The sequence below is a fragment of the Symphalangus syndactylus genome, chromosome 11, assembly GCF_028878055.3.
Source record: "Symphalangus syndactylus isolate Jambi chromosome 11, NHGRI_mSymSyn1-v2.1_pri, whole genome shotgun sequence".
Taxonomy (NCBI): Eukaryota; Metazoa; Chordata; class Mammalia; order Primates; family Hylobatidae; genus Symphalangus; species Symphalangus syndactylus.
Genome location: NC_072433.2, coordinates 123,692,131 through 123,716,463, shown reverse-complemented (window position 1 = coordinate 123,716,463; position 24,333 = coordinate 123,692,131). Strand labels below are relative to the sequence as shown.

At 41.6% G+C, this 24,333-nt stretch overlaps 1 protein-coding gene and 1 pseudogene across 9 annotated transcripts in view; both read right to left on the bottom strand.

Moving 5' to 3' along the window:
- WWOX (WW domain containing oxidoreductase) overlaps positions 1 to 24,333 on the bottom strand; it is a 1,124,776-nt gene that overhangs the window by 846,793 nt on the left and 253,650 nt on the right. The gene's annotated exons all lie outside the window — the stretch shown is intronic.
- LOC134731752 (U6 snRNA-associated Sm-like protein LSm3) lies at positions 16,563 to 17,484 on the bottom strand (annotated as a pseudogene).

Genomic DNA, 24,333 nt, shown 5'->3' with positions numbered 1-24,333 from the left:
TTTGAGACTCTGCCTTTGGAAGAAAAGTGAGTATGTTCTCTGTGTGGGAATAAGAGAGCAAAAGGTTATTTGTTGTCCAGATGTGAGAACTGTAATGGAGACCACCAGCTTTTCACAAAATCCGTGTCCTTTACTTTCCAGGGCACTCAACTAGATTCATTGCCCAGTCTCCTTCACAATTAGGCATAGCCTTGAGACTTAGAGTTGACCAGTGGAATATAAATCTAAGGGAGGTACACCTCTTCAAGGCCTAGTCCATAAAACACTCACATGTCTACTTCCAGCCTCAATTGAGAGCCCAATAAGCACTGTTACATAAGCTGGAAATAAATTACCATTGTGTTAAGCTATTAAAACATTGGAAAATATTTGTCCTAGCAGCTATCCTTGCCTACCTAACACACATGATTAAAACAGATAAATATAAAAAGGTTAAAGGTAAAGATAAATGATAAAGATAAAGAAAGAAAAATATCAGGAACATTTTGAAAGCAGAATAGCTAGTATAGCAAATATTAAAAATAAAATTTTAGGCAAAATAAAAATAAAAAACACTAAAGATAAAAATGGATAATGCATAAAGAGAGAAATAATTAAGCAAGTATAACAATCATGGACTTGCATGTGCCAAATAACACAGCCATAAACAAAAAGATGAATTTAACGATCTTAGTGGAAGACATAAACCATTTATAATAGAAATAAGTAAAAGTAGACAAAATGGAATATTTAGATAAAATGGTCAACAGACCATTAAGAGTATAGATCAAGTAAAAGTGCTATAGAACACTACACATAAAAATATGGATTCTTTTCACACATTCTTGAAGTTAACCATGAGCCAGATCACAAAGGCAGTTTCAACATACTTCAAATTCCTGCCATCACAAAAATTACACTTTTTTACTGTGATGCAGTTAAACTAGACATTGAAAATAAACGGTTTTCATCTTAAAACGAAAAATTTGTATCCATCCATACAGAGTCACAGCTAGGAAGTGGATGCACAAGAAAATTTTAGTACAGTGATGTCACCTTCAATTAAAATTTGCAAAACAATGACATTGATGCTGAGGAACTGTGCATATCAACTTAACTCATATACTTAAGTAACATTACCTAGGTATATCAAAGATCATGTTACATACTCTAATAATGATTAATTTGAATGCTAATTAAAGGATGAAGAACAGCAAAGAAAAAAGTGAGGGTAACAGTAACAAATAATAAAAGAAAGGACAAACAAGTAAAAAAAAAAATCACAACAAAGTCTCAGAGCAACCTGACCTCTGAACATTCTCTATGTCAGGAAACAAAATTTTTAGAAATGTTGGCCATCTTCCACTTTGTATGCATCTCAATGAAACAGAAATAGATAACAAAAACAAACAAAAAAGAATAGGCTGAGAAAAACTGGAAGGGGGTTAAGAATGGACTGCCCCCCCCCCCAAAAAAAAGAAAAAAATTTAAAGTTTAAAAGTTTACAGAGGAACTAAAACTCACATTGGCAGATGGTGAAGACCAGAATTAATCCCAAGAAAAATAATCAGTTGTAAGGAATGGAAACTTAGATGTTTCTCCCAGAATATGGAGAAAGACAAAAGATAGACACAATAAGAAGATTAAAAAACAAATAAGACAGAATCCATAATTATATCCTAACAATTACAGGTATACTTTAAGAACAGGATAGAATAGAAACACTTAAAGTGACAAAAAAAATCAAAAAGAAAACGTAGATACCCCCAGCATACCTCTCTCATGTATTTCTCTCCTTTTTCTCTTTCCCAGTGTAAATGGTATTTTGAATTTGATATTTAACCAATGAATAATATTAATGATGGCCAATTCTTATATAGTACTATGTACTGAGCTCTGTTCTAAGAACATTTATATATGAATTTATGAATTCACCCATTTAACAACTCTCTCAGGTAGGTGGTAATATCATCCCACCTTGCTAAGGAGGGAACTGAAGCACAGATTAGGTAACTTGCCCAAGATTGTAAATACAGTTTACAATCTTTGCTTTTGGAGCAAAGATACGCACCCAGATTGTGTGGCACCTAGATCCAGGCTTTTTGTTGTTGTTGTTGTTGTTTTCTTTGGAGACAGAGTCTTGCTCTGTCTCCCAGGATAGAGAGCAGTGGTGTGATCTTGGCTGGCTGCAACCTCCAGCTCCCAAGTTGAAGTGATTCTCATGCTTCAGCCTCTCAAGTAGCTGGGGTTACAGACATGCACCAGGACACCTGGCTATTTTTCTATTTTTAGTAGAGACGGGGTTTCATCACGTTAGCCAGGCTGGTCTCAAACTCTTGGCCTCATGTGATGCTCCCACCTTGGCCTCCCACAGTGCTGGGATTACAGGCATGAGCCACTGTGCCCAACCTTATGGTTTCCATTATGGCACTGTGCTGCCTCTATCATTCCTATATGTTAGGCCATCACCACACATATTACTATACACATCTGTATCCACAAGCAATGTATGTGTTGGATTTTAACAATTGGGTTTAATTGGATTTCTGATGGTGTTTATTAATCCTCCCTCTGAGAGAGGCCTTTCTGGAGAAATTGGTCCCCCATTAGGATGGTCAACAGTATGTAATGAAAATGTTTGCCTCTTTGACAAAGTTTTGCCCAGACATTAATGAGAAATCAGTCCAACCCCTCAATATTGTGGCAGGTGCATTTGTGTGGCCTGCGCAGGCCGGGTGAGCTGCCCCTCCTTGGTTTCATGTTGTGCCTGAGGAGACCTGACCCTACCAGTTGCTGCATACCCCTTCATTCTTAAACTCTTTACTTTGGTTCTTTTCTTTATAATCTGGAATAAGTCTTCCAGTAACTTAGTCAAGAAAGCTAAATGGAAAGCATTTCCTGAGTCTTTTTTTTCCACATTTTTTTCTCTTGCTTCACACTTAAAAGATTCCCCTGAGTATGAAATATGTGAGTTTCAGTGTTTTCACTGCAATATTCTTCACTATCTTTTGGAACTTACTGTGACAGAGGAGAAATCTGACATCACTGTTTAAACTCAGAATAATGTCTAGCACACAGTAAGCCCTCAGCATACATTAGCTATGACGTTCCTAATTTTCCACATTAATGGGTTTTCCTTTAATGTACACAATGTCACAAGTTCAACGAGAAAACAAACTCTAAAGAAGAATACTAAAAAAAAAGGGGGGGAAAGAAAAAGGATAGAGGAAGAAAGAGTTGAGAGAGGAAGGAAGGGGATGAGATGAGAAGAAGGGGAGATGGGGAGACTGAGAAATGCAGAGAAAGGCAGACAGGAAGTCTATGAGGAGCAGTAGAGAGCAGCTGACAGTCGCATCCAGACACACAGCAGTGGTGGGATGTCCCATCCTGTCAGTGCACACCTGCAGCCTGCTGGTTTGGGCACCGGCACAGGGCCACATTCAAATCTGGCTCTGCAGTCACCTCTCCCATGGCCCAATGGGACAAATGAATCGTGATGGGTAATTTTGCTAAAAGCCAGCTAAGTTGCAGACTGCATGTGTTGCAAAGAGCAACCCAGGCAGCATTAGAGTGGGGAGGGGAAGGGAGGGGACACTACCTTACAAATGTCCATTAGAGGCCACTTCATGATGGCATGCATGTTAATACAGCCTGGCCTCAGGGCGGGCTCTCCCTGCTTCTTCAATATTTATAAACAGCAGCTTCCTTTTTCTCCTTGGCTTGAGGATATAGATGTTCTCTATGGGAAGAGCTTCTAGCACTTGCAGCCTGATGGGGTGGCCCACAGCTTTCACCACATTGAAAAGAGGCCTTACTACATTTGGTACATCAGGAAAACCAAAGGACAGCAGTGAGTTTATGAGGCCACATTTCTTTCTGGGATATCAGGTCTACAAAGCATCCCCCAGAAGGGGACTGGGGAAATTGTGGCTGAGGGCCATATGTTCCAGTTAACGTAAGTATCACCTGTCATCGCTCATATAGGACCTACAACTTTCTCCTCTGTATAAATTTAGAAAATCCATTCCACTCATGTTAATTGAAAGCTTTTGAGAACATACCCTCTGTTCACAGAAGGGTAGATTACAGACATGGACTTATTCTACCCTACTGAGCCCTTACAAAGTTGACATAATTACTTCTAGTTTATAAACAAAACAAAGGCTGAAAAGCATGCAAAATCTGCTCAAAAATCATAATTAGAAGCTGGCAGAAGCCAGGCACAGTGGCTCACACCTGTAATACCAGCACTTTGGGAGGGTGAGGTGGGTGGATCACCTAAGGTCAGGAGTTTGAGACCAGCCTGACCAACATGATGAAATCCTGTCTCCACTAAAAATACAAAAACTAGCGGGGTGTGGTGTCACACACCTGTAATCCCAGCTACTCCGGAGGCTGAGACAGAAGAATAGCTTGAACCCGGGAGGCAGAGGTTGCAGTGAGCTGAGATTGCACCACTGCACTCCAGCCTGGTGACAGAGCGAGACTCCGTCTCAAAAAAAGAAAAAAAGAGAAGAGGTTGGCCCAACTGGGATGGTAGTTCTCCCTCCATTGTGACAAGTCAATTCTCATTCCAAAACAGTACTGCCATCTCCATGCCACAACTGTCTCCCTAGCCTGGAAATTATCCCTGAGCCCAGGAGATTACGGAAGGGCCACATCCATAAGTACTTTACTTACAAAAATGTTGTTCTGTTCATCAACTCAAACCCTTTTACAACTTTTTTCTGTTTTATTTCCAGCGGTGTCCCATCTTTTGGCTTCCCTGGGTGACACTGGAAAAAGAATTATCTTAGGCTATGCATAAAATATTAATACACTAACCCTAACAATAGCTGATGAGCTGAAAAAAAAAAAGGGCAAAAAAAATCTCATCATGCTTTAAGCAAGTTTATACATTTGTGTTGGGCTGCAAAGCTGTCCTGGGCCACATGTACCCACAGGCTGCAGGTTGAAAAAGTTTGATTTAGACCATTAAAATTATAACTTTTCGGCTGGGTGCGGTGACTCACGCCTGTAATTCCAGCACTTTGGGAGGTCGAGGCAGGTGAATCACGAGGTCAGGAGATCAAGACCAACCTGGCTAACATGGTGAAACCCTGTCTCTATTAAACATATAAAAACCCCGTCTCTACTAAAAATACAAAAAATTAGCGGGGCGTGGTGGCGGGCGCCTGTAGTCCCAGCTACTCGGAGAGGCTGAGACAGGAGAATGGCGTGAACCCGGGAGGCGGAGCTTGCAGTGAGCCGAGATGGCGCCACTGCACTCCAGCCTGGGCGACAGAGCAAGACTCTGTCTCAAAAAAAAAAAAAAAAAAAAAAAATTAGCCGGGCGTGGTGGCAGGCGCCTGTAATACCAGCTACTTAAGAGGCTGAGGCAGGAGAATGCCGTGAACCTGGGAGGCAGAGCTTGCTGTAAGCCGAGATCACACCACTGCACTCTAGGCAGGGCAACAGAGCAAGACTCCATCTTAAAAAAAAAAAAAAAAAAAAAAAAAGGAACTTTGGTGATACACACACACAAAAAAACCCAGCTAATTTCAACTTCTCTCCTACATCCACCCCCCAGGCTTTGGATTCAGCAAGTTTGACAACTGAGTCAGGTATGATAGGAAGTTTCTGTATGTGTAGAAAGAAAATACTAATCCAATCACCTGCTCATTTTGACTTAACATACTTTTCTTTCCAAATGACCACGAATCCTCTAGAACAGAGATTGGCAAACCTTTTCTCTAAAGGGCCAGATAGTAAGCATTTTAGATGTTTCAAGTATCTACCAAATACTCAGCTTTCATAGCATGAAAGCAAAACCGACCATAGACGATGTATAAATCATTGGTGTTCCTGCGTTCCACTAACACTTTAATTACAAAGCCAGGTCCTAGGCAGGAATTCTGCCTGAAGGGCACAGTTAGTTGACCACTATTTTAGAATAAGAGTGTAGTCCCCTGAAGTCTAACAGTCTTACAATTAATACTACGTTCACGTTCCAATGAATGCATGAGAAAAAAGGAGAATGTCACGCCATTCCTTGGAGTATCTGTTGTTTACCACCCACTATTTGATGAACTATACAATAAAAAACAGCCTAACAGTCTCAAACAACGGGAACAATTAAGGATGTGTGGATACGCGTAAGAGGGAGCATCTGTAAACACTTCACCTCATAAAACGTGTCTTCTATTAAATAATCTAGAAGTTTAACAGTATTTCACTTCATACATAACAGCATTAAATGTTTTCTATCATTCCACATCTTCTTGAACATGAAAGCTTTTTGAAATGCATTTTGGCATCTCTGGGAATTTACCAAAAATGGTCAGTAAATTGAAATAGGGGTTTCTAGACATTTCCCAAGTATGCTAATACCTGGGCATTTAGGGTGCTAAGAATAGACATTTTCCAATGGGCCCAAAGATGTATTCCCTGATCAACTAGTGATACTTTCCTGAATCTAGGAAAAGAAGCTTCAAATCACAAGCCCCATCTTGGCCACCTGGCATATGGACATAATATTTCTGTCCAATTCAGATGCATTTATACTTCAGAAACCCAAACCGAAACAACAATAAGAAAATCATGTTTCTCTAATGAAAGGAGCACTATAGACTTTCCTCTTTACCGGAGAAAAGAGAGTTGCAAATGAAGACACACAAATTTGGTGGGGGGAGCGATAGACGAGGGGCACGCGGAAGCACACACAAAAAACAAAAGAACAAAAACAAGAAATAAGGAGATTCCTTACAGAAAAGTTACTGATGAGGCTATTTTTTCCACATCTGGCAATCTTTTCCTAATCGAAACGACAGCAGTAGATAAAAGGTGGTAGGCAATCTATAGAGCCACTTCGTAATGTCTGAAGAATTACAAGCAACACTATGATTCAGGGAATTCCAGAATCCTACTGGGGACAGCACATATGGACCTTCCAGCAGGAATCTGAATCTTTTTGTCATTATTGAAGTCATGTTCATTGTTGCCCAGATTCAGTTGCAAGCCTTATTGGGAACCACAGTTTATTGGCGGGATGCTGTGTGTGCCAAGAACTCTAGCAAGCACCTGATTTAGACGGATGTAAATATTTCTCAAGAAACAGAACCCACTATCCAGCAAGAAAAAAAGAAAAACAAAACAAAAACATAACTACCAGCTGGCTCATGGCGTTAGATTCCTCCAATGCTTTCACTTCCATGGATGCGTTGAAGACAATCACACTGATGATGTCAGAAGGTGACACAGACCCACCAGTTACTCTTGGCAGGCACTCAACTGGGCACTTTGCATTAACATTTATTTCTTCCTTCATCCTCAGCACCTTCAAGAAGTAGGTATTAGCATCTTCATTTTGCAAGTGAAGAAATGGAAATCACATAACTTAAGTTCATAAACTAGCTGGAGAAAGAATTTAAACCCAAGTCTAACTGGCCCCAAAGAATCATCCACCGCTCAACCCATAGTACACATAAAATACTATGACTTCAACTGTGACTATCACAGACAGAAGAAAGGTTGGGAACCAGGAACATCCTTGCAAAGGATGAAATTCCAGGTACCTAGGCAGAATGGGATAAAGACAAGAAAAATCAGAAAAAGGCCAAAACGACTGCATGTAGGAAAAAGCACAGAAAATACCTTGTTCCCTCCTGCTCTCCCAAGATCCATAATCAGATGCTACACTGTTCCCTGGAAGTGCAGACATACACAGGGTAGCACATTAATCCTTCAAACACTAACAGATGCTGGCAGGGATTTAGACTGGAATGTATTTACAAAGTGACAAATTATGTTCTGCATTACAGAGAGAGAGAAAGAGCACCCACAAACAGGCTGATAAATGTCAGCTGCAGTCACGACAAACAGTTTATTTTTATTATACTGTAACCAAAGATTTTTTTTTTTCCTATCCCATTTTTTTTTTTCTTCAGGAGTCCCAAAGATTTATTTGTTGCAGGGAAAAAACAAGATTATATATGACACAAAGTAATAACTGTAAGATCAGATATTCCGGGCACCCTGCCCTCCTGGAAAAGCTACATGCAGGCTCAACAGTACTACTAAAAATGCTGCCTTCTCCAAAGCCAAGTAAATGGTTAATAAATCAGAACCGATACAATGCCTTGTAATTAGATACAGCCTTAGTTCACAGACCAACCAATTGATAGACAATATCCAATTCCCCCTTTAGTGGCTATCAGGAGAGTAAAGTAATTATTAAAATAAATTTAATGGCTGTGACAGGTAAGAAAATATAGCAGAAGCTAAAATGTAATCAGTATACCCAAACCCAAAATAAAATTATAGTCTTTGCTGCAAACACGGTTGCTGGAAAGGAGCGTTACGGATGAAGAGCGACATCCACGGCCAGGAAGGGCAAGGTCACTAGCTCCAAAAGAACCTTCTACCTTGAAAACAAGACTGAGTGGGGGATGTGGCACGGGGCCAAGAGAAAATGTAAGCATTTATTAAATTGTTCTGAAGAATTCCTCTTGCCCACTTAGTCAGTCGGATGTCAGCAGGAGCGACAGGCATTCTTCCGGAAGCATCACAACAAGACGGCGGAGAGACGGCCTGGGCTTCCCATCCAGGCCCTGCCTCGAACTCTGCACATGACCTTGGGCAAGTTCCTGCTCTCCAACCTCCTCCCACAGGACCTCACTGTCTCGGCTGTAAGCCAGAGGGGCTGGATCTCATGATGTTGCTAAGATCTACTCCAGAGTCCCATTTCCTGTTTCTAATAGGTTAAGGGTTGGCAAATATAGGAGGGTTAATATAAGAACCTGAACGGTGGTGGTCAAGTATATTTAGAAGAAAGGGGAATATTTTACCTTCTGGGACTCTCAGATGTGGATTTCTTATGAAATCATTGCAAGTTCAAACTGGCCCGGGACAGTGGCTCACACCCGGATTCCCAGCACTTTGGGAGGCCAAGGTGGAAAGATCACTTGAGCCCAGGAGTTCAAGAACAGCCTGGGAAACACAGCAAGATGCTGTCACTACAAAATTTTTTTAAAATAATCAGCTGGAAGTGGTGGTGTGCACCTGTCGTCCCAGCTACTTGGGGGGTCTGAGGAAAGAGGATCACTGGAGCTTGGGAGTTTGGAGCTGGAGTGGGCTCTCATCACGCCACTGCACTGCAGCCTGGGTGACATATTAAGACCCTGTCAAAAAAAAAAAAGAAAGAAAGAAAGAAAAAAAGCCCTCAAAAATGCCCCAAACTCGCTTATACTCTAAAAGCAACATTATTTTTTTTTTTTTGAGATGGAGTCTCGCTCTGTCGCCCAGGCTGGATTGCAGTGGCACTATCTTGGCTCACTGCAAGCTCTGCCTCCCGGGTTCACGCCATTCTCCTGCCTCAGCCTCCCGAGCAGCTGGGACTACAGGCACCTGCCACCACGCCCGGCTAATTTTTTGTCTTTTTCTTTTTTCAGTAGAGACGGGGTTTCACCATGTTACCCAGGATGGTCTCGAGCTCCTGACCTCGTGATCCGCCCACCTGGGCCTCCCAAAGTGCTGGGATTACAGGCGTGAGCCACCGCGCCCGGCCTAAAAGCAACATTTTTAAAATATATAGAACTGACAAGAATACATTTAAAGCCACAGTTCACGTAGCACGGTGAACACATACACACACACACACACGAACACACACACACAGAGTGACCAATGGAAAGGTATTTCTTTTTTCCTAATACTGGATAAAAAAGATTTTATGGTGTAATACGGGTGTGGGTAGCACTGTCATTAGAGAACAGATGGAAAGTCTTCTCCCCTACCCATGGAACTGAAGACTTGAAGATTGCCTAATGCTGGGGTAGGAACCAGAGGTCTTCCTCTGGACACAGTCCCAGGCAACCATCTGAGCAGGATGCCATTCTGACACCACCACCTCCTTTATGCATTTAGCAACTTCGGAACCTCACTTCCCTCATCTTTGCAACCAAAATATCAGTATCTCCTTCGTAAGATTGTGAGATGATTACACAAAATAATGCTTGTGGTGTATTTATCTACTGGACACACAGTAAGTTCTTCATTAACTGTGTCTATTATTTATAGGTTGAGGCTGTTTCCTGGAAACCCTCCAAGCGCCATCCAATCCTAAAAGAAATAAATGCCTCTTCTACAAGCACCAAGAGTTTTTCTTTTCTTTTTTGCAGGGTGGGGGTGGATAGAGTCTTGCTCCATTGCCCAGGCTGAAGTGCACTGGTGCCATCTCGGCTCACTGCAACCTCCACTTACCGAGTTCAAGCAATGCTGCTGCCTCAGCCTCCTGAGTATCTGGGACTACGGATGCCCGCCACCACGCCTGGTTAGTTTTTGTATTTTTAACAGAGATGAGGTTTCACTATGTTGGCGAGGCTGGTCTTGAACTCCTGACATCAGGTGATCCACCTGCATTGGCCTCCCAAACTGCTGGGATTACAGGCTTGAGCCTGTAATGCCTGTCCTGTTTTTTTCTTTAGACTGCTTCACATGCCCATCACCACCTTTCTGTGTCTCCTCTCTTATTCTTGCTACAGGCAAGAGAGACGAGGCACACATCTGATACTAACATGCTCCCACGAGTTCAGTACCATTCCCTAGGCTAGCACGTCCCTAACAGCAAACCTTCACCTGTTCAAAACCAAGTTCTCACCAGCCTATGGCAACCGGACATAAAAAGTGGGGAGTGAGGAAGAATGTAGTGAGAAGAAAAAAGTCACCCCATTAAAATAGCGTCCTTCATAGAAGCCAACCAGAGAAAGCTGGAATGGTTTCAGCAACAGAATAAATGGAGGTATTAATAAATCAAAAAAAAGAAATACCAGTGAATCTATGCTAATATAAAATAATTGAATCAGAAATAAATGGGGAAGGGGCCAGGCGTTGTAGTTCACGCCTGTAATCCCAGCACTTTAGGAGTCCGAGGTGCGAGGATCACCTGAGATGAGGAGTTTGAGACCAGCCTGGTCAAAATGGTGAAACCCCATCTCTACTAAAAATATAAAAATTAGCTGGGCATGGTGGCATGGACCTGGAATCCCAGCTACTTGGGAGGCTGAGACAGGACAATCGCCTGAACACGGGAGGCAGAGGTTGCAGGGAGCCAAGATTGCACCATTACACTCCAGCCCGGGGGACAAGAGTGAAACTTTGTCTCAATAAAAAGAAAAGAAAAGAAAGAAACGGGAAGAAGGGAAAGCTCTTTCTTCAGAAGAATTCCAATTAGTAAGTGTAAAAAGAGTAAGGGAAATACATAGTCACCACTAGCCAAGCATCATGGTAAACACTGCTGCAGGCAAGATCCAACAAGGGAAAGTCAGCGTGTGAAAGTTTAAGGAAAACGGGGCTGCTAGCATAATCTCAAAACATCTCCCTTCAAATAATTACGAATTTCAAAGGAAAAATTAATAACATTACATTGGAAAAACTCAGCAGACATCATGTTAACCAAGTGACCAAGGTTAACATTACCAGGGATGAGACAGATCAACATTATGTTCTAATTGAGATAATATACTAAGAAAGACACTACATCATTTTTATAATGTTGTTACCAAAAAATGCTTACACTCAGCGTAATGATGAGAAAATACTGACAAATCAAAGTCTTAAGATCAGAAAGAAGGAAATAAGTAAGCAACTATCAAAGATTGAAGGCTTTAAGCCAGGTGCAGTGGCTCACGCCTGTAATCCCAGCACTTTGGGAATCCGAGGCAAGCAGATTTCTTGAGCCCAGGAGTTCAAGACCAGCCTGTGCAACATGATGAAACCCTGCCTTGATCAAAACAAATACAAAAATTAGCCAGGCATGGTGGTGCATGCCTATCGTCCCAGCTACTCAGGAGGCTGATGTGGTAGGATCGCTTGAGCCTAGGAGGTGGAGGCTGCAGTAAGCCATGATCGTACCACTGCGCTCCAGCCTGGGTGACAGAGTGAGACCCTGTCTCAAAAAAAAGAGTACTACAGGCACCAAGGAGATACAACAGTTAAATATAATGTGGCATCCTGGATTAGTCCCTAGAATAAAAAGACACTGTGTTAGTGGTGAAATCTGAGTAACAAGTATAGTTAATATTTAGTACCAATGTCTATTTTCTAGTTTTGATTATTATACCATAATTAGGTAAATTGCTAAAATTATAGAAGTAGAGGTACTGTGAACTATTGCTATTTCTGCAACTTTTTTTTTTTTTTTTTTTTTTTTGAGACAGTCTCCCTCTGTCACCCAGGCTGGAGTGCAATGGCAAGACCTTGGCGCACTGCAGCCTCCAGCTTCAAGTGATTCTCATGTCTCAGCCTCCCAAGTATCTGGGATTACAGGTGTGTGCTGCCATGCCAGGTTAATTTTTGTATTTTTAGTAGAAACGGTTTCACGATTTGACCAGGCTGGTCTCGAACTCCTGGCCTCAAGGGATCAGCCTCCCTTGGCCTCCCAAAGTGCTGGGATTACAGGCATGAGCCACTGTGCCCAGCCTATTTCTCCAAATTCTATATGACTCTAAAATTAGTTCAAAATAAAAATTGACAAAACACCAGTGAAATACCTGTCCCTTAGAGCAGGTGGATGTCCTCACAACGTCTGGTGTCAAAACACCCTTGCTTTTAGAAGGTAATGTTGATTGTTGATGGGGGCAAAGTGTTAGTTTTTGTTGATTTTTGTCGTAGTTTTTAACGTGTTTTTCTTTTGGGGGAAAATCTTTTTGGCAAGCTTAAATTGGTATCCTCATTTTTGTTTTCTTTTAAAAAAGTTTGTTTCCTGAAATCCAAAATTCTGAGAACTACTAAGCTCATTTGAAATTATTTTCTAATGATTGAATAACGAAGGCAAATTTGCAAGATGCGGGTTGTTCCCTCTACAGAAAACTAACAATCTTGCAGTCACAAAATTCATTCCTCATGTTGTTGCTGTGTCAAAGCAAACTTAAGTGCATAGTCACCTCTCCCAGGAAGTCCTCCCTGTTCGTCCCAGCATGGGAATGGCACCACGCCTTGTGTGTTTCTCACACGGAGTTATGAGCTTCTCAAAATCAGGGCCTCTCATGCACATCTCGTTGTCTCGTACAAGGTTGTGTTTTTGTTGCCGCTGATTTCCACAATGAAAATGTAAGTTATTTTTTAAAAATGTTACTGGTATCTCTGTAGCTTTTGAAAAATTTAGTATGTTAAATGTATTTTTAAAATCTTGCTTTAACACATAAGCTATAAGATGCTGAAAAACTCATATTCTAACTCATTTTAAGTCTTTTTCTCTTTCAGCTCCAAGATAGATTAAAAAAGTGTTTCATCGATTTCCTAAGTACCAACTATCGATCCTTCATACGTTTTCTAAATGTTCTCCTTATAGCAATTTGGGGGCCCTCATGATTAGTGTGTTAATAAGAATTAAGCAAAGCAGAAAAAAACTTAATTTGCATATGCTACATTACTAATTAGCCTGAGAGCTTTAGAGGTTTTTACGTAAAATGCTAAAGCTTTTTGTTCAAAACTTATTTAAAACTGAAAAGAATATTGGAACAAAATTGCCAAGCAAACCCAGGCCTTCTTTTGCGTTATCAAAGGAGATCCAATCTCATCTAGCAAGTAATGCAACTCACTATAAAATGATAAATACATGATATGGTGAAGGTACAGGAAGGTATAGACACTCAGACATTGCTGGAGAAAGAGTATATATGGGGAGAAGCTGTCTCAAGAATTATCTATTTGCATTTAAACTTCTTATTTAGCCCAGGTCAACCAGCAACGTTGCTCATGACTGAAAAAATGGAAAACAGAATCTGTGCCCAGCAATAAGGGATTAATTTAGTAAGTTATGAAGCTATAATGTGAAGTCAAGTACAACTGTACTGCCAAAGAGTATGTATTGATATAGAAACATGGTCACTATATGCCTGGTTAAAAAAAAAAAAAAAAAAAAAAGGCCAAAACGTGATTTCAACTTTGTGAAATATATTTGAATTTTAAAAAGTCAGGAAGAGCTACAGAAAATTCACAGTAATTGTTCCTGATACATGGAACAATTTTTCCCTCATTTGTATGTATTCAACTATAATTCATACACACACACACACACACACACACACACACACACTATTGGTTTCTTGACACGGAGTCTTGCTCTGTTGCTCAGGCTGGAGTGCAGCAGCACTATCTTGGCTCACTGCAAACTCCACCTCCCAGGTTCAAGCAATTCTCTGGCCTCTGCCTTCTGAGTAGCTGGGATTACAGGCATGCACCACCACACCCAGCTAATTTTTGTATTTTTAGCAGAGACAGGGTTTCACCGTGTTGGCCAGGCTGGTCTCGAACTCCTGACCTCAAGTGATCTCCCACCTCAGCCTCCCAAAGTGCCGGGATTACAGGTGTGAGCCACCGCACCTGGCTATAATTATTATATTTACAACATGGACTTTAGTACTGTGCAACCAAGGAAAGTAATTCATTGGCAGCGTTCTAATTTAATCAAATAGATACATTTTGTATGTGAGTGTATAACATACATGAATGAATTTACTGAGGACAGTACTTTTTCTTTTTTTTTTTGTAAATACAAAAGGTTATCTTTCGATAGGAGAATTGTTCATTAATGTGTGTTGAGAAGATAACTGACAATTATATTTCTCTGTGTTATTAAACATTTTATCTGGTGCATGATTTTTTTACAAAACCAAAGAACTAGTTCCAAGTGTATGCATAAAGATGAGAAAGTTCTCGTGCATATGGTTCATGTATGTGTGTTCGACCCAGCCCTAACGCACAGCTCCACATCTCCGGGAACAAGTCCCCAGTTGTATCAGTGACAAACAGGAATAACTGGCCTTCTCCTACTCAATGCATCCACCTCATAGGCAAGAAAACAGGCACAGAAGTCAGCCTAACCGAGTTTGAATCCCAGCTCTGCTACTGGATAGCTATTTGGATGCTGGGTGATTAATTCACCAAACTCCCAGAGATCCGGTGAAATAGGAATAATTACATATACCCAGCAAGAGTGCAGCAATCAATAAATTAGATAATAAACATATAGCACCCAGCACTGTGCCTGGCATGTGGAAGTGATCAATAATCACAGCTAGTATTGATAATAACAATCATAACAATGATAATTGTATCTCCAACCCCACAAAGCTGTGTTGAACATTAATGATATGGAAATGTTTAGCATAGAAGAGTCCACAATTGTGTCCCAGACCACCTTTTCTCTGATTATGCCCAATTCTATCGCTCAAAAATCAAGGTTATGATAACATCACAAAGACAGTGTTGCAGGAAGGTTACAGATTGAAGGGACCAAGCCAACCTCCTACCCACACTGATTGAATGAACCAAAATACCAACACCACTGGAAAGAGAAGTGGCTATGCAGGGAGGAGCAAGATGGCACAGTGCAGGTTCCTTTGCATTCTGGAGTGTGTTTGCGTGGTGTTGAAAAGGTAAGTACCTGTGCTATTCCAAAAGTCAGGTCTCAACGGAACCTAGCATGTTCTCTGTGCTAGTGGCTCCCATGTTGGCATGACACCACCATCTAGAGAACCCAGCTAGCAACTCACATGACTCCCTTCATAAGGAGTACTGTCAAACATCAGGAACTTTACTGCAGTGACTCAAAGGTTCAAACTAGGGGCCATGAAGGCTCTGAGAAAGGAGAATCTATGCCTGGTGTCTCCTGGCCAGCACCCCTGCCTGGGCCTTCTAGAAATGCATCCCTGTATCTTCATAAATGGATTTCAGCAAATGCCAGTAGTATTGAGGCAAAGGTATACATGGCCATAAAAAGGTAGGCGTCATTTAGGAACTGGCCATTTAATCCTTGATTGGGTGAAGATCTCATATAACATGTCGTGCATTGGAACTTTTTTTTTTTTTTTTTTTTTTGAGATGGAGTCTCACTCTGTCGCCCAGGCTGGAGTGCAATGGTGCAATCTCAGCTCACTGCAACCTCTGCCTCCCAGGTTCAAGCTATTCTCCTGCCTCAGCCTCCAGAGTAGCTGGGATTACAGGCTCACGCCACTGTGACCGGCTAATTTTTTCTATTTTTAGTAGAGATGCTGTTTCACTATGCTGGCCAGGCTGGTCTTGAACTGCTGACCTCGTGATCCGCTCGCCTCAGCCTCCCACAGGGCTGGGATTACAGGTGTGAGCCACCATGCCCAGCCAGAACTTTTGTTTCCACGTGCTAGCCTTTCAAAGTGCACCTCTCTGTCCCAATGCCCTGCACCTACGTCTGCCACATTCAGAGCGCTGGATATGAGGTCTAGGGTAGGCGACTTACAACGGACTAGAGATGTGTCATATCTGCTTCCTTCCTGCCTGGGAACTAAGATTTTCTCACGGGTCCACAAATCCACAGGAAAATTAAGCATTTTAGAACAAGGCTTTGAATCTTTACTACTTAAATAGGTTGTGCTCTTATTTTAAACAAGTTGAGAATTTTGAGTATGTGAGACATAAATCAAGGTACACATACACTAGAAAAAGAAATGTGTTATACATCTATGTTACATATATTTTATATATGTGTATATCATTCACACAAATACACATATATGCATTTTTATTTATTTATTTATTTTTTTGAGACAGAGTCTCGCTCTGTCGCCCAAGCTGGAGTGCAGTGGTGTGATCTCGGCTCACTGCAACCCCTACCTCCTGGGTTCAAGTAATTCTTCTTTTTTTTTTTTTCCTGCATCATGGTGGTCATATTTATTGGAAAAGCTTAAGAAAAATGAAAATACCATTTAGCTTAAGAAGTTGTGAGTTATCTGCAAATCAACTCATTTCAGGAGTGGAAGAATCCCCAGAATTATTTCTTAACATCCAAATGTATGCGGGTTTCTTAACATCCAAATGTTTCTTAACATCCAAATGTATGCTCTTTTGAATGTCTTGGGCATTTAGAGAGGCCACTGTTTTCCATAAAGGACAAATTCTTTGTTTCAGCCAACTCTCAGTAGAGGGGCAACCAGGAAAACGCCATCTCCCTGGACAAAGAGCACTGGAATATTCCGTTTTGTTGATTTATATGTCTCTTCGTATGTTTCTTTATCCATGTCTATAGTAGTCACAGTTTCTTCCACGTCTCCCAAGATCATATTTAAACGTAGATCCTAAGTATGTAATCTGCCTCGAAGCTCTCGGTCGTCTCTCATTTTCACATAAATTTGCTCCTCTAGGCTGAGCCTAAGATCCAGGGGCTCCTCTACAGTGGTAGTTTGCTGCTGGTCTACGTGGTCCGCCATGTTTTGTCAAGCGATTCTTCAGTCTCAGCCTCCTGAGTAGCTGGGACTACAGGCACCTGCCACCACGCCAGGCTAATTTTTTGTATTTTTAGTAGAGACATCGTTTCACCGTGTTAGCCAGGATGGTCTCGATCTACTGACCTCGTGATTTGCCCGCCTCAGCCTCCCAAATTGCTGGGATTACAGGAGTGAGCCACTGGGCCCGGCCCCATATATGCATTTTTATCTATACACATACATATACATATATGTATACATAAATATTTTTGTCTATACAGACACACACACACAGGAGCAATGACTCAAGAGAAAAAAGGAGTTTCCTAATAGTTACTATAGGGTGACTGGCAGACAGGAGCCTCATTATACTATCTTCTCTACTTTTCTTTTGAGACAGAGTCTCGCTCTGTTGCCCAGGCTGGAGTGCAATGGTTCCATCTCAGCTCACTGCAACCTCCACCTCCCAGATTCAAGCAATTCTCCCGTCTCACCCTCCCAAGTAGCTGTGACTACAGACATGCACCACCACTCCCGGCTAATTTTTGTATTTTTAGTATAGACGGAGCTTCACCATGTTGCCCAGTAGTGTTGAATTCCCGACTTCAGGTGATCTCCTCACCTTGGCCTCCGAAAGTGTTGGGATTACAGGCATGCAGCACCACCCCTGGCTGTCATCTCTATTTTTGAAGATATATGAAAATTTAATCAAAAATATCAAGAAGTTTTAAAGACAGGCCATCTACAAAAACCCAGAAACATAAAAAATAGAAAACAAAATTTAACAGAATCAGAGAACATAATGACAATTAGTTTACCTAGTTTAAGAATATTCTTACATTGAACCAAAAAACAAAATCCAACTATTTATCAAGCGAAATATAACAAAGAATTCAGAAAGATTAAGAATAAAATGTGATAAAAAGCCTTAAAAACTGGCTTGCTGCATATTTCTAAGCATATGAAAAATAAGGGTCTCTTCTAAAGTAGAAATGTTTTCCAGTTGTAACTGCCAGTATACAGTTTTTCAATACATCATCAAAAACCAGCATCAAAATTAAACTGCAGTAATGAGCGGATTAACGGGCTTCATCCCCATTAATGAAATGAAGTGCCTGAGTGCCTCTGGAAAGTCACCTGACAATATGTGCAAAGTCTATGGGTTTCAGTCACATACCTACACACCTGACCAAAAAAAAAAAAAAGTTAAGCACATCAGCAGACACTGTCTTCTCCCTATGCCAAGCAAAAAGAGATTAATCCCTTTATTTCTGACGGGGTTGGGGGGTGCTGGGGTGGGCACCAGCAAACGTTTCCAAACAGATGTTTACAAACAGAAGGTAACCGATAAAAACCCAAACACAAAGCTGCATTGTCTTCCCCGATTCACAGATGAACCCATTGGAACTACTGCAAAGAGCCTTTCTGGAAAACATCCAGGAATTAAAAGGTGCAAACAAGCTGCCTAATACCCTTGCGTAGACTGAATTCTTATGAAGAAAATAAAGTTTATTGTCTGGAAAGAGAGAAAGCATGAGGAAAGCACTAAAGCGATGGAGGTGAACAATCAGACAGATGTTCACTTAAGGAAATAAAGAGAATAGAAGAAGCCATTACCCAGGAATTTTACGAGAATACTGACAACTCGGCAACACATCAAGGGCAAGGGTAAAGCGAACGCCACCCAAGCCCAGGCTGTGCAACTTGACGTTAACTGCTGACCTTGTGGATCCTGCCTGCAGATGATGTGGCTCTGAGCAAAGGCAGGTGAGCCTGCTCACTTCAGTAAGTTCTTAAGTTATTCTCCAAGGTAAGCCACAGACTGCAGTTCTTGAGGACAGAGAGTTGCATTTCTAATCTTCATAATATTACTGCAGATAATGGCAAACATAATACTAATTATCCCCAAGTATTTGCATATTGGTAAATTCCTTGGTGAATACCAATAATATATAGCTAAGGATTATTTCAGAAAGCCTTTGGCTTTCTAATCCTGTCCCAAATGGCAAGAGGAGGAGGGACAGAAAGGTGCTACGTATTGAACATCTCATAGTGGCACTGCTGCTGGATGATTTCTATTACTGGACAGATTTGGTGAACTGTCTTTCTCTTGGCTTACACCCCTGGAAGGCTCACAGATAACTCTTCAGCCCAGCTGTTGCATCTGTTTATAGCTTCTGGCCAATATTTCTGGACAGTGCTTTACCTTTTGATTTCCTCGATTTTCCCTTAATCCTAACAGCCTCATCTGTGCCTTTTCTCTTGAAGTATTATACATGGGCCCCTACATAAATAATGACAAATCCTCTTTGCAAAGCAGCAATGAAGAGTTGCTAAGATAGGTGTTATGATGAAAAGGCAGAAAAAGGAATGCACAGTTAGCTGGCTGGCTGGACCACAGATAGAAAGATCAAAGGAAAACAGACAGTATTTTATTTATTCCTCATACTAAAATCTGAGTTACAAAGTGCCTTTATTTTACAAAAGAAGAAACACAAATTATCCATTCCAGTTAATTTCTAAGACTGCTTTTCAAGTAAGTGAGAGAAATATTTTTAAAAAATCATTAAAGAAGAAAACAAACTATAAGCTAGTGCTATGATTGATCTTTTCTCTACACTCCTATCCAGTTCCTTTGTAGAGCCAATATTCCATCAACCACCAATCCAGAAGGATCTATCTAACTCTGCTATACACTCCAAGGACACAGAACAAATTTAAGACTCATGCATTCTTTAAGAAGCATATACATTATAGGTACTGCTGTATGTGGAATGCCCTCTGCCCCAAGATGTTCATGCACTAATCCCTGAAATCTGTAAATATGTTATTTACATAGCAAATGGTAATTAAGGTTGTAGATGGCATTAAGGATGCTAATTGGCTGACCTTCAAATAGGCAGATTATCCCGGATTATCAGGGTAGACTCCCTGAAGTTACAAGGTTCTTTAAAAGCAGAAGCAAAACAGAGAGAACCAGGGACAGGGCAGTTTGAGAAGGACTTGAGCAGCCATCCCTGGCTTTGAAGATAGAGGAAGGGGCCATGAGCCAAAGGATTTGGGCAGTCCCTGGAAGCTGGAAACAGCAAGGAAGTGGGTTCTCTCCTAGAACCTACAAAAAGAAATGGTGTCCTGCTGACACATTGATTTTAGCTCACTGAGACCTATTTTGGATCACTGACCTCCAAAACTGTAAAGTGTAACTTTTGTGTGGTTCAAAGTCACTAACATTGAGAAAGTTTGTTACAGCAGAGATAGGAAACAAAATACAGTTATGTAACATTTTTAAATTGTGAGATTTCACATTGCACATCCAAACTTCCAGCTCCTGTGAAAAATGAAGACAGAGAAGCCAAGGTATGGCCTGCATACGCTCACATTTTCACAATCGGGTAGGCCGAGTTGCAGCTGTTCCTTGAGATGGGGCATGGACCCTCTTGTGCGCCACCATCTCCACCGCTCTCTACTGTCTCGCTGACTCCAAAGCTCTGGTTCATCAACTGCTACCATCAGACACTTCAGTGTTTGACTCCTGGTCTAGGTTTTCAGAAAAACAAACATACTGCTGGGCGCCGGTGGCTCATGCCTATAATCCCAGCACTTTGGAAGGCTGAGGGGGGCATATCACCTGAGGTCATGAGTTTGAGACCAGTATGGCCAACATGGTGAAACCCCATCTCCAGTAAAAATATAAAAATTAGCTGGGCCTGGTGACACATGTCTGTAATCCCAGAGACTCAGGAAGCTGGGACAGGAGAGTCGCTTGAACCTGGGAGGCAGGGTTTGCAGTGAGCCAACATTGTGCCACTGCATTCCAGCCTGGGCAAGAGAGTGAGACTCTGTCTCAAAAACTAACAAAAAACATATGCATAGCCAAGCAGGGCTGATATACAGGAGCTACGTGCAACATAGAGCCGGCACCTGCTCCGCTTCATCAGGATCCAGGCCATCAGTGAATGTCAAATATTTAGAAGCACAGGCAGCTTGCTTCCTGAACATTCCTGCCTGCACAGGGGCAGACCACCCCTCTGCCCCACCTAAAGCTTATATGATATCCCCCCTCACCCCATCCCCAGGGGCTAGGCAAGGTTTTATGGCCACGGTTCTGGCTAAACCAATGCAGTCAGGCATCCAAGTTTCCTACTTTACACAACTGCTGGACAACGGGTAATTTTTCTGCAGAATTATTATTCTCAAACTCTTATAGCACAAAAAAGTAAAGAGATTTAAAGGAAAAGTGATATGGGCTACAATTCAGCCTCTGTATATTGTAATCTGGGAGCAGTGTTTGTTGGGGATGTGAATCTTTCCTCTGAACCAGGAGGATCTCTGTAAGCTCTTGGTATGTGCCTAAAACCACACACTGCACTGTAAGAAAATGAGGTGGGCATGATTACAGGGGTGACCTGATAACCGCTGAAAAAATCATCCATCCAATAATCACATGAAGAGATGTTCAATATCCTTAGCCATCAAGAAAATCAAAATCAAAATCACAATGCAATACTGCTTCATACCCAATAAAATGACAAGACTAGAAAGAAAAATGACAGCGAGTGTTGGTGAAGACATGGAGAAATCGGGACCTTCCTACACTGCTGGTTAGAATGTAGATGGGTGCGGCTGCTGTGGAGAACAGTCTGGTGGCTCCTCAAAAGGTTAAACAAGGAGTTCCATGTGATCCAGAAACTGCACTCCAAGGAGCATACCCCCAAAAAGGAAAACCTATATCCACACAAAAATGTGTAGACAAGTGTACCTGGAAGCATTATTGACAATAAAAATGTGGAAACAACCCACATGTCCATGAACTGAATGGATAGATTAAATGTGGTATATCCATACAATGGAACATTATTCAGCCCTAAAAAAGGAAGTAGTGATACATGCTACAACATGGATGACCCTTGAAAACATGATGCTAAGTGAAAGGATCAAGACACAAAAGGCCACACAGTATCTGATTTATTTATAGGAAAAGTGTAGAACAGGCCAATCTATATAGAGACAGAAAGCAGATGAGTGGTTACCTGGGGCTGGGACACAGGTTGGGAGTGTAGAGAAAAGGAAGTGGGGAAAAGGACGCCAGCCAAGGGTTTCTTTTTGGGAAAATGAAAATATTCTAATCTTGATGGTGGTGACAGCTGCAAAACTCTCTGAATATACTGAAAGCACTGAATTGTACATTTTGAAAGGCCAAGTTTATGGTATCTGTGTTATGTATCAATAAAGTAGTTTGAGAAAATTTACAAACTTCGGCTCGCTAAGAATTTCTAATAATAAATCATTTGAAACATACCTCCCAACTGATGGAGACATATCAGGCAACTATTGGGACTCTGATGAGACTGTGGATTGAGAAAATTATGATATAACCGTAAGATAGAATATTGCCTAGCTGCTGGAGATCATGGTAAGAAACTTTATGGACATGGTCAAATGTTTGCAATTTATCATCAAGTTCAATAAAAAGCAGCCTGCTAGAGAATACACAGTACAATGTTATTTGGCTTAAGAGTGTACAAATGCAGGCATATGTATTGTATGGGCATTAGGTAATTTATAGAAGAGAAAGCACTTCCATGACACAAACCAAAATGTTAACAGGGATTATTTCTGAGGAATGAGACTCAGTCAAAAGCCCGGAAATACAACATCAATATAGCTCAAAGTTGAGTCATTGTTTTCCAATCATTGGGCTTGCTAAAATTATTTCTACACTGAATTCGTCACCCCAAGGCATTGCTATTTCATCCATGACACCTGCACTCCAAGCATAATTTCAATCACTGAAACAATTGCAAATTTCACTTGGCTGATGAAACGTCTGGGAAGGATGAAGGATTGTCGGAAGGGTGCACCATTAGGGCTCATGCCAGTCCATGGATAAATGGGAAGAGATGTGGCCAGGCTGTGAAGGTGGCCTGCAGCACCAGGCAAGACAGTCACGGCCATGTAATCTCCCATCAGCTGACTAGGACCTCCTGCTGGCTTCTTCTAAACAGTGAGGCAAGGATTAAGTGAGATAAGGATGCAGATGGTCTCTGAAAAGCATGATATCCCCCTGCAAACATTAGGCAGTGGTATTTGTTATGGCCTCATCCCCAACTGTTGTTAGCTGGATTCTGTTTCCCCAAAATTCATATGCTGAAGACCTAACCCCTACTACCTCAGAATGTCACTGTATTTGGAAGTAAGGCCTTTAAAGAGGTGATTATGTAAAAAATGAGGCCATGAGGGCAGGTCCTATTGCAATCGGACTGGTGTCCTTCAAAGAAGAGGACATCTGGACACAGGAAAAGAAACCAGGGATGCGTGCACACAGTGGGGAGGTCATATGAGAACACGGTGGGAAGGCGGCTATCTGCAAGCCGAGGAGGGAGACCTCAGAAGACAGCAACTGTGCTGGCACCTTGACCTTGGAATTCTAGGCTCCACAACTATGAGAAAATGCATTTTTGTTGTTCAAGTCATCCAGCCTGTGATATTTTGTTATGGCAGCCTGAGCAGACAAATACACCAGCCTCTATCTGCAATGTGGCCCTCGTTCAGACTTCGTCTTTTCTCCTCTGTTGGGCTATTTTCCACCCTGATTTCCCTGATTGCTAATCCCTCTATCTCCTCCATTAATGTATCATCACCAGAAAAACTCACTAACAACAGATACAAGTCTTTCTTTCTCTTATATTTTGGTTATAGCTAGCTGACCCTCCTTCCCAATTTCTGAATTTAAACATCACATCAGGGCCCGGCACTGTGGCTCATGCCTGTAATCCTAGCATTTTGGGAGGCAGAGGCGGGTGGATCGCTTGAGCTCAGGAGTTAGAGACCAGCCTGGGCAACATGGGGAAAGCCCGTCTCTAAAAAAAATATATTAACTGGGTGTAGTGGCACGTGCCTCTAGCCCCAGCTACTCGAGGGACTGAGGCAGGAGGATTGCCTGAGCTCAGGAGGCAGAGGCTGCAGTGAGACGAGACTGCGCCACTGCACTCAATCCAGCCTGAGCGACAGAGACCCTGTCTCAAAAAACTAAAACAAAATAAACACCGCATCAGTGTATGTATTGAGCTCTTTCCCGCTATGATCCTTTTCCTCCTATTCCCTATTAACAACAACCTAACCCCCTACCCCACCC